Source organism: Hordeum vulgare, chromosome 1H (assembly GCF_904849725.1).
Source record: "Hordeum vulgare subsp. vulgare chromosome 1H, MorexV3_pseudomolecules_assembly, whole genome shotgun sequence".
Classification (NCBI taxonomy): domain Eukaryota; kingdom Viridiplantae; phylum Streptophyta; class Magnoliopsida; order Poales; family Poaceae; genus Hordeum; species Hordeum vulgare.
In genome coordinates this window covers 207,662,463-207,672,462 of record NC_058518.1, presented here as the reverse complement: position 1 = coordinate 207,672,462, position 10,000 = coordinate 207,662,463, and the positions used below count along the sequence as shown (strand labels likewise).

Sequence of the window (10,000 nt, the reverse complement as noted above, 5' to 3'; positions counted from 1 at the left end):
CAAGTAACAGCAGTAGCAACAGTAGTAGCAACAGCAGAGCAAGACAAGTAACAGGAGTAGGACAAACTCGTTGGCAATGGGTCGGTGATTTGGTTGTTTCAGCAGTAGGACAAACTCGTAGGCAATGGGTCGGTGATTTGTTTGGATGATATTCATCATGCAACAGCTATAACACAGAGAGATAAGTGGCTAGCTCCCGTTCGTCAATGTGATGTAGGCATGCATTCCTTGTGTCGTCATACGTGCTTAGGGAAAAGAACTTGCATGACATCTATTGTCCATCCCTCCTGTGGCAGCGGGGTCCAGAAGGAAACTACGGGATATTAAGGTTCTCCTTTTAATAAAGAACCGAACCCACGCATTAGCACTTGGTGAACACATGAACTCCTCAAACTATGGTCATCACCGGGAGTGGTTCCGGTTATTGTCCCTCCGGCATTGCCGGATCATAACACATAGTAGGTAACTACAACTTGCAAGATCGGATCTAAAACACACATATATTGGTGACAACATATTAATTTCAGATGTGAAATCATGGCACTCGGGCCCTAGTGACAAGCATTAAGCATGGCAAAGTAGTAGCAACATCAAATCTAAGAACATAGTGGATACTAGGGATCAATACCCATCAAAACTAACTCGATTACATGATAGATCTCATCCTACTCATCACCGCCGAGCGAGCCTATGAATAGATTACTCACGAACGACAGAGAGCTTCATGGAATTGGAGAGGGAAGAAGGTTTATGATGACGATGGCGACGATTTCCCCTCTCCGGAGCCCAAGACGGACTCCAGATCTGCCCTCCAGATGAAGAACAGGTGGTGGCAGTGCCTCCGTATCGAAAACGCGACGAAAACTTCTCTTTTTATTTTTTCTCGGATGAAAGACAACTTATAGAGCTGGAGTTCGGGGTGGCAGGTGCCTGTGGGCCCCACAAGCCTACCCACCGCCACCAGGGGGGTGGTGGCGGAGCAGGGGCTTGTGGCCAACTAGCCCACCCCCTGAGGTAGATCGTGGCGCAGGTAGTTTTGATATTTTCCAAAACTGCTCCCCATAAATTTTCAGGACGTTTGGAGAACTTTGATTTCTACTCAAAAATAACACCAAGGCAATTCTGCTGAAAACAGCGTCAGCCCAGGTTAGTTCCATTCAAATCATGCAAATTATAGTCCAAAACAAGGGCAAAAGAGTTTGGAAAAGTAGATACGTTGGAGACGTATCAACTCCCCCAAGCTTAAAACCTTGCTTGTCCTCAAGCAACTCAGTCGTCAAACTGAGAGAGAAAGAAAAAACTTTGACAAACTCTGTTTGATCTTGTTGTTGCAACTATGTCTAACTCATAACCAAAATTTCAGCAAGATCACAAGTTAACCACATGAGCAAATGACACAAAGGTCTCACGGTAAACTAATATCAATGGCATAATCAGCTAACGAGCAAATAATAACGAGTTTCAAATACCAACACTTCAATCAAAGCAAGCATGAAGCAGTATGAATAGGTGGTATCTCGCCAGCTCATTCTGAGACCGCAAAACATAAAGGCAGAGCACTTTCAAAGATCAAGGGCTGACTAAACATTGTAATTCATAGCAACGAAGATCCAGTCATAGTCATACTCAATATCAATCAAAAGGAAAGCATAGAAATGATAGAGGTGCTCTCTAATTGGTGCTTATATAAGAGGAGGATAACTCGACAGGAAAATAAATAGACAGACCCTTCGCAGAGGAAAGCATTGATTTGCATAGGTGCCACAGCTCAAGCTTTCAAAACAGAGATAATAATGTTGGGTGGCATGCTTTCATTGTCAACGCAATGACCAAGAGTTCTCAATATCTTCCATGCTACTCATGCTATAGACAGTTCCCAAACAGAAAAGTAAAGTTCTAACTCCCCCACCACCAATCAATCACACTCCATGGCTAGCCGAATTCTCGGGTACCGTCCATACTAACATCAATCCGCGGGGGGCGGGGGGGGGGGGGGTCTTGTTTTACAGTTATGTTTTCGATTTAAGCATGGAACTGGGCATCCCAAATACCGGCCCCTTTCTCGTGAAGGACTGTGAATAAACACGTGTCGAAGATAACACTCCTAGCATGGAAGATACTAATAGCCCTCTGTCGTGCGGTTCGGGCATGCAAAACAGATTATTTCTTGAAGGTTTCGAGAATGGCACATGCAAATTTACTTGGAACGGCAGGTAGATACCTCAAATAGGTAGGTATGGTGGACTCTCATGGAAAAACTTTTGGGTTCATGGACGTGGATGCACAAGCAGCATTCCCGCTTAGTACAAGTGAATGCTAGCAAAAGACTGGGAAGCGACCAACTAGAGAGCGACAACAGTCATCAAGATGCAATGAGTTTGACTAACATTAAATGCAAGCATGAACAGGATAAAAATCACCATGAACACGAACATCATAGAGGCTATGTTGATTTTGTATCAACTACATGCATGAACATGCGCCAAGTCAAGCCACTTGAAACATTCAAAGGAGAATACCATCCTATCATACTACATCATAGTCATCTCAAAATCTATGTTGGCAATCAAGACAAACCATTATAAGCTCTCAGCTAAATAAGCATGGCATCAGAAACTATGATCTCTAAGTTGTCATTGCAAACATGGTTCTCTCACAACAAAGCTAAATCTGGTTCGACAAGCTAGTGATATTTACAAAAACAAAATAGATAGAGTTCATACCAGCTTTTTAGTCTCAGTCACTTCATCATATACCATCATTGTTGCCTTTCATTTGCACGATCGAACGATGAAAACGATAGTAAGCGCATTGGACTAAGCTGAATCTGCAGGCAAACACAAAGGAGAAGACAAAATAATATGGCTTTTCGAAAGCTAAACAGGTAAGCATGTAAGAACCACTAAGCATTGTAACCAATATCTTCTACCTTGACACAAAGAAAAAGAAATCTATTTACACGGGAAAGCTCCCAACAAGCAAAAAGAAGAAAGAAAAATCTTTTTGGGTTTTCTCAAAAGGACACAAAACAAGAAAACAAGAAAACAAAAAGAAACTAGCATGGATAATACAGTGGCAAAGTGTAAACACCGGCTAACAAAGTGAAAGCATAAGCATGAATGTAAAGTCGGTGAGAACACGTACCCCCCCCCAAGCTTAGGCTTTTGGCCTAGCTTGGTCTACTCCCATGGATGATCCTGGCGAAACCCAAAGTCATAATGGGTGTTATACGGGAGTGCTGCAGCCACTGCCTGAATAGCTGTCTCACAAAGTCGAGCAGCAGTCGCCTCCCTCTCATACTCCTCAACCTCTCCTATGGTTATGTAGTATCTTCGTTTAACCTGAAAGTCAAAGAAAGCAGGACCAGGAAGGGTAATATGGAAAACACGCTGCCGGTTAAATATCAAGCGGTATAGGAGGGATCCATGATCTCTCTCAAGGAACTGGTAGCGTGTCAGAGCGACACGATCAATGTAGGCTGTACGGAGAGGAGGGTCTTCTGGATGGATGGATACCCCAAGAAAATTTGCTAAGCGTGTAGCATAAACTCCACCAAGGAAATCCCCCTCACTGGCATTTTTATTCAGCCTCCTTCCTATAATAGCTCCCATATTGAAGCTCTTTTCACCTGTTACTGCGCTCTTAAGGATACTAAGGTCGAAAGCGCATAGGTGACAATGTGCACCCTTGCCGTTAATGCACCTACCTACGAAGAGGGCAAGGTAGTGCAAGGCAGGGAAATGGATGCTTCCTATGGTGGCTTGCGTGATATCTCTGGTTTCTCCAACAGTTATACTGGAGACAAAGTCTCTAACCGAAGACTTAAGAGGATCATTAACACTACCCCCATCAGGTATCTTGCAGATCCTATTGAAATCCTCTAGATCCACGGTATAGGATTTATCGTACAGATCAAACAGTATGGATGATTCATGCCCAGCTAAAAATTCAAATCTACGCACGAAAGAGGCAGTGAGCATAGCATACTGTTCACATTTATCTGAGAGGAATTCTTCTAACCCAGCATTGCGGACAAGTGCATCGAACTCATCCTTGAAGCCTGCTTCGATCATGAACTCATCGGAAGGCCATTCACATGGTTGTACCGGTGCGTCCCTCGGTTGAAAAGGTTCGGGCTCCCGAAAAGAGAGACGGGGACCCTTCTTACTTGAGGAACCACCATGAAACTTCCGCTTGAACATAATTTCCTTTTGCTGAAATTTTTTGAAGTTCAAGAGAAAAGTGAATGAGGACCAATCATACCTTGTAGAAACTACTCCTACTAGTGTCTAGAGACCGTATCACGCGCTAAAACTACTTGGGACCAGCTAAAATCAACTTTTATAGCTCAAGAACAGGGTCACCAAGGTAGCAAAAATTCGCGAAGGATAAAGCAGTAGAGCAAAAACTAATTGGACCAATGGAGGAGTCACTTACCAAGGAGTAATTTCCCCAAAACTGTTCGGAGAATGGTGCTTTGAGCAAGGAGATCGAAAATTATAGCCCAATGAGCAAGAACACGGGTTTGAGCCGCGAAACAATTTTTTCTGGAGGTGGAAGAAGAGGCTGAGAGCTGGAGTGAGTGGAGGGGATGCCTGTGGGGCCCACAAGCTTGCACCCCGCCACCAGGGGGGTAGGTGGCGGTGGGGGGGCTTGTGGCCCACTGGTTAGGCCCCCTGACCAGCTCTCAGGCCCAGAAATTTTCAAAAATTCCAGAAAAAATCATCCTAAATTTTCAGGACCATCGGAGAACTTCTATTTTCGAGGTATTTTTCTGTGGGACGCTAAAACAGAAAACAGGAAAAGCTGATCTAATTCTATCATTTTTATTCTAAGCAAAAGAAAATGAAGACGCAAAACAGAGGGATGTGACTCCTTGATTCATCCGTTTCATGGTCATCGGAAGAAATTTGTCAATGGGGTTGATCAAGTCCTTATGACAAAACCTTCTCGAATCGCAAGAGAGAACGGAGAATTTTTGAATAGCCACTAGGTCACCTGAATGGGGATATGAATCTCCCCAACAAGCAAATCATACTTCATCTTGACACGAGGAATAGGGCATTGAAAGCTCCCAATAAGAATCAATGAAGACTTTTCAATAGCATTGATGCAATGTACTGGATATCGTTTGTTTGGAAAGTGCACTGTGTGCTCATTACCGTTGACGTGGAAGGTGACATTACCTTTGTTGCAATCTATAACAGCCCCTGCAGTGTTTAAAAAGGGTCTTCCGAGGATGATAGCCATGTCATCGTCCTCGGGAATATCCAAAAGATAACAAAGTCTGTTAAGATAGTGGTATTAGCAAACACAACAGGCACATCCTCGCAAACGCCGAGAGGGAAAGCAGTTGATTTGTCGGCCATTTTCAGAAAAATTTCAGTGGGTGTCATCTTATCCAACTCAAGTCTACGATAAAGAGAAAGCGGTATAACACTAACACCGGCTCCAAGGTCACATAAGGCAGTTCTTACGTAGTTTCCTTTAATGGAGCAAGGTATAGTGGGCACTCCGGGATCACCAAGTTTCTTAGGAGTTCCACCTTTAAAAGTGTAATTGGCAAGCATGGTGGATATCTCAAGATCTGGTATCTTCCGTTTATTAGTCACGATATCTTTCATGTACTTGGCATACGGAGACATCTTGAGCATATCAGTTAACCGCATCTGCAGAAAGACGGGTCTTATCATCTCAACGAAGCGCTCAAAATCCTCATCATCCTTTTTCTTGGATGGCTTAGGAGGAAAGGGCATAGGTCTCTGAACCCATGGCTCTCTTTCATTACCATGCTTCCTAGCAGTAAAGTCATGATTGTCGTATTTCTTAGGTTGTGGATTATCAGGATTAACCGTAGGTTCAATCTCCACATCCTCATCATGGCTAGGTTGAGCATTATTATGAACATCACTGTCCATATTGTCACCAGGTTCATGTTCATCACCTGATTGTGTTTCTGCATCAGACGCAGAAATATCATTAGGTTCTTCAGGTGTGATAGTATTTGGCGAACTGGCGTGCAGGTTTCTATGATCCTTCTTCTTCTCCTTAGGATGACTAGGTGTATCAGCATTGATTCCTTGAGAATATTGATCAATTCTCTTAGGATGACCTTCAGGATACAAAGGTTCCTGAGTCATTTTGCCTCCTCTAGTAATGACTCTGACAGAGTTCTCATTTAATTCATTCAGCATGTCAGTCTGAGCTTTAAGTACTTGTTCTACCTGAGTAGTAATCATAGAGGCATGTTTACTTAGAAGCTTCAGAGCATTGACATTTCTTTCTACACAAGAACTTAGATAGCTAAGCATACGAGTACTTTGTTCCAAATGTCTGCTAACATAATCATTGAAACTCTGTTGTTCGGCAACAAAGTTGTCAAATTCATCAAACATAGGCTAGCAGGTTTATCAAAAGGAATATCACTCTCATCAAACCTACGCGGAGAATTCACATCCACTACCTGTATCGGGTTATCGAGACCATGGATCTCTTCGATAGGTGGTAGATTTTTGACATCTTGAGATCTAATGCCTTTCTCTTTCATAGATTTCTTGGCTTCTTGCATATCTTCAGGACTGAGGAATAGAATACCTCTTTTCTTAGGAGTTGGCTTAAGAGGTGGTTCGGGAATAGTCCAAGCATTATCGTTGATCAAGAGGTTATTCAGTAGGGTCTCAGCTTGTTATATAGTTCGTTCCCTAAAACACAACCGTCACAACTATCTAGGTGGTCTCTAGAGGCATCGGTAAGTCCGTTATAGAGGATATCAAGTATCTGGTTCGTCTTAAGAAGGTGATCAGGCAAAGCATTCCTAGCTAGATGAGCCTCCCCCAAGCTTGTGGAAGACTCTCTTCTTGGAGTTGAGCAAAGTTGTATATTTCCTGCAAGGCAGCTAGCTTCTTATGGGCAGGGAAATATTTCTCACAGAAGTAATAGACCATCTCCTAGGGACTACGCACACATCCAGGAGCAAGAGAGGTGAACCAGACTTTAGCGTCATCCTTTAGAGAGAAAGGAAACAGCTTAAGGATATAGTAGTGGCGCATCTTCTCCTCATTAGTGAAAAGGTTGGATATTTTGAATAGTTTGGCAAGATGGGCTATGACCGTCTCAGACTCATAACCGTGAAAAGGATCAGACTCGACTAGAGAGATTAATTCAGGCTCGACAGAGAATTCATAATCCTTATCGGTGACGAAGATAGGCGAAGTGGCAAACTTTGGATCATTTTTCATCCTAACTTACCGAGATTTTTCCTTCCACTTGAGAACTAATTTGTCAGCGTCATAGGCATCCTCACACGCAAGAAAATCCTCAGCTATCCCTCCCTCCATAACGTAACCCTCAGGTATATCAGGCAATTCATATCTAGGAGAGCTAGATCTAGCAGGAGCAAAATCAGGTCCTATCTCAATAGCATCGGCAGTATCAGAAGCATCACGAGCATTGGCAGTAACTCTAGCAACATGAGCATCAAGGAACGCTCCTAGTGGAACATCAGGCAAAGGAGTATCTCTAGCAGTATCAAGCATAGCAGCATCAGGCATAGTAGCATCTCTAGCATCATCAGGTAAAGCAGTAGCAAGCATAGCATCTCTAGCAGTATCAAGCATAGCATCTCTAGTAGTATCAAGCATAGTATCAAGCATAGCATCATCAGGCATAGTATCAAGAATAGTATCATCAGGCATAGTATCAAGCATAACATATCTAGCAGTAGTATGACAAGCATCATCAAGCACATGCGACGAATCAAGATTTCTAGCAGGAGGTGATGTCGCAAACTTACTCATAACTAAAGGTGAATCAAGTGCAGAGCTAGATGGCAATTCCTTACCTCCCATCGTAGTTGAGGGCAAGACTTTGGTATTTGGATCCTTCAGATTCTTCATAGTGATCAGCAGATATAAATCCCAAGTAACTCAGAGAATATAGCAATACCTCCCCGGCAACGGCGCTAGAAAATGCTGACGTCAGCTATGCTTCCCTGGCAATGGCTCCAGAAAAGTGTTGATCCTGCAATCTCTAGTGTTAGCTAGACGAATGCTTATAACAATGAACCTTCTCCTGCAACGGCACCAGAAGAATGCTGATAGCACTCCCCGGCAACGAGACTGGAAGAATGTTGTCGATGGCCCACCAGCGCGTGGATTCGCAGCAGTTTTCGAGGGTAGAGTATTCGACCCAAATTGTAGATCGCATGAAGGACGTGAGAGAATACTCTCGAGTATTAGCAGCTGAATTTTTCGGATTCAGCCACACCTGAAAGATAAGTATATGCAAGCACAGTAGTAACAAGAAAGTAATATGATAACAACGGTGTCAGAAACGATCTATTGACGGCAAACTATTCCTAACGATTGTATCAATGGCGCCTTCATTGCCGCGTCGACGGAAGTTGTCAATTCCCGTCAACGGCCAGCGAACCAACAGTGTAATAGGTAGCAGCAGTGTAACGAGCAATAGCAGTTGCAAGGAAGAGCAGTAGTGACAGCAGTAGCAAGTAGCCACAGTAGCAAGTGATAGTAGTAGCAGCAGCAGCAGAGCAAGACAAGTAACAGTAGTAGCAACAGTAGTAGCAGCGACAGCAGAGCAAGACAAGTAACAGCAGTAGCAACAGTAGTAGCAACAGCAGAGCAAGACAAGTAACAACAGTAGGACAAACTCGTAGGCAATGGGTCGGTGATTTGTTTGGTGCAACAGTAGGACAAACTCGTAGGCAATGGGTCGGTGATTTGTTTGGATGATATTCATCATGCAACAAAGATAACACGGAGAGATAAGTGGCTAGCTCCGGTTCGTCAATGTGATGTTTGCATAAATTCCGTGTGTCGTCATACGTGCTTAGGGAAAAGAACTTGCATGACATCTATTGTCCATCCCTCCCGTGGCAACGGGGTCCAAAAGGAAACTACGGGATATTAAGGTTCACTTTTAATAAAGAACCGGACCAATGCATTAGCACTTGGTGAACACATGAACTCCTCAAACTATGGTCATCACCGGGAGTGGTTCGGGTTATTGTCACTCCGGGGTTGCCGGATCATAACACATAACATGTAACTACAACTTGCAAGATCGGATCGAAAACACACATATATTGGTGACAACATAATAATTTCAAATCTGAAATCATGGCACTCGGGCACTAGTGACAAGCATTAAGCATGGCAAAGTAGTAGCAACATCAAATCTCAGAACATAGTGGATACTAGGGATCAATCGCCATCAATACTAACTCGATTACAAGATAGATCTCATTCTACTCATGACCGCCCAGCGAGCCTACGAATAGATTACTCACGAACGACGGAGAGCTTCATTGAATTGGACAGAGAAGAAGGTTGATGATGACGATGGCGACGATTTCCCCTCTCCGGAGCACAAGACGGACTCCAGATCTGCCCTCCAGATGAAGAACAGGTTGTGGTGGCGCCTCCGTATCGAAAACGCGACGAAAACTTCTCTTTTTTATTTTTTCTAGGACGAAAGTCAACTTATAGAGCTGGAGTTGGGGGCGGCTGGTGCCTGTGTGCCCCACAAGCCTGCCCACCGCCACCAGGTGGTGGTGGCGGAGAAGGGGTTTGTGGCCCACTGGCCCACCCCCTGAGGTGGCTCCTGGCGCAGGTATTTTTGATATTTTCCAAAACTGCTCCCCGTAAATTTTCAGGATGTTTGTAGAACTTTGATTTCTGCGCAAAAATAACACCGAGGCAATTCTGCTGGAAACAGCGTCAGTACACGTTAGTTCCATTCGAATCCTGCAAATTATAGTCCAAACCAAGGGCAAAAGAGTTTGGAAAAGTAGATACGTTGGAGACGTATCATTATTGTTTTTGTTTTTGTTGTTCGTGTTGTTGTTGTCATTGTTGTTGTTGTTGTTATTGTTATTGTTTTTGTTGTTGTTGTCATTGTTGTTGCCGTTGTTGTTGTTGTTGTTTTTGTTGTTGTTGTCATCGTCTTCGTCATTGTCAAAGTCGTCTTCGTCGTTGTCGGC

At 43.6% G+C, this 10,000-nt stretch overlaps 1 protein-coding gene across 1 annotated transcript in view; it reads right to left on the bottom strand.

Annotated features, from left to right (window-relative positions):
• Nucleotides 1-10,000, bottom strand: part of LOC123408806 (fibrinogen-binding protein-like) — a gene marked incomplete at both ends in the record, with an annotated part of 45,778 nt that overhangs the window by 1,512 nt on the left and 34,266 nt on the right. The gene's annotated exons all lie outside the window — the stretch shown is intronic.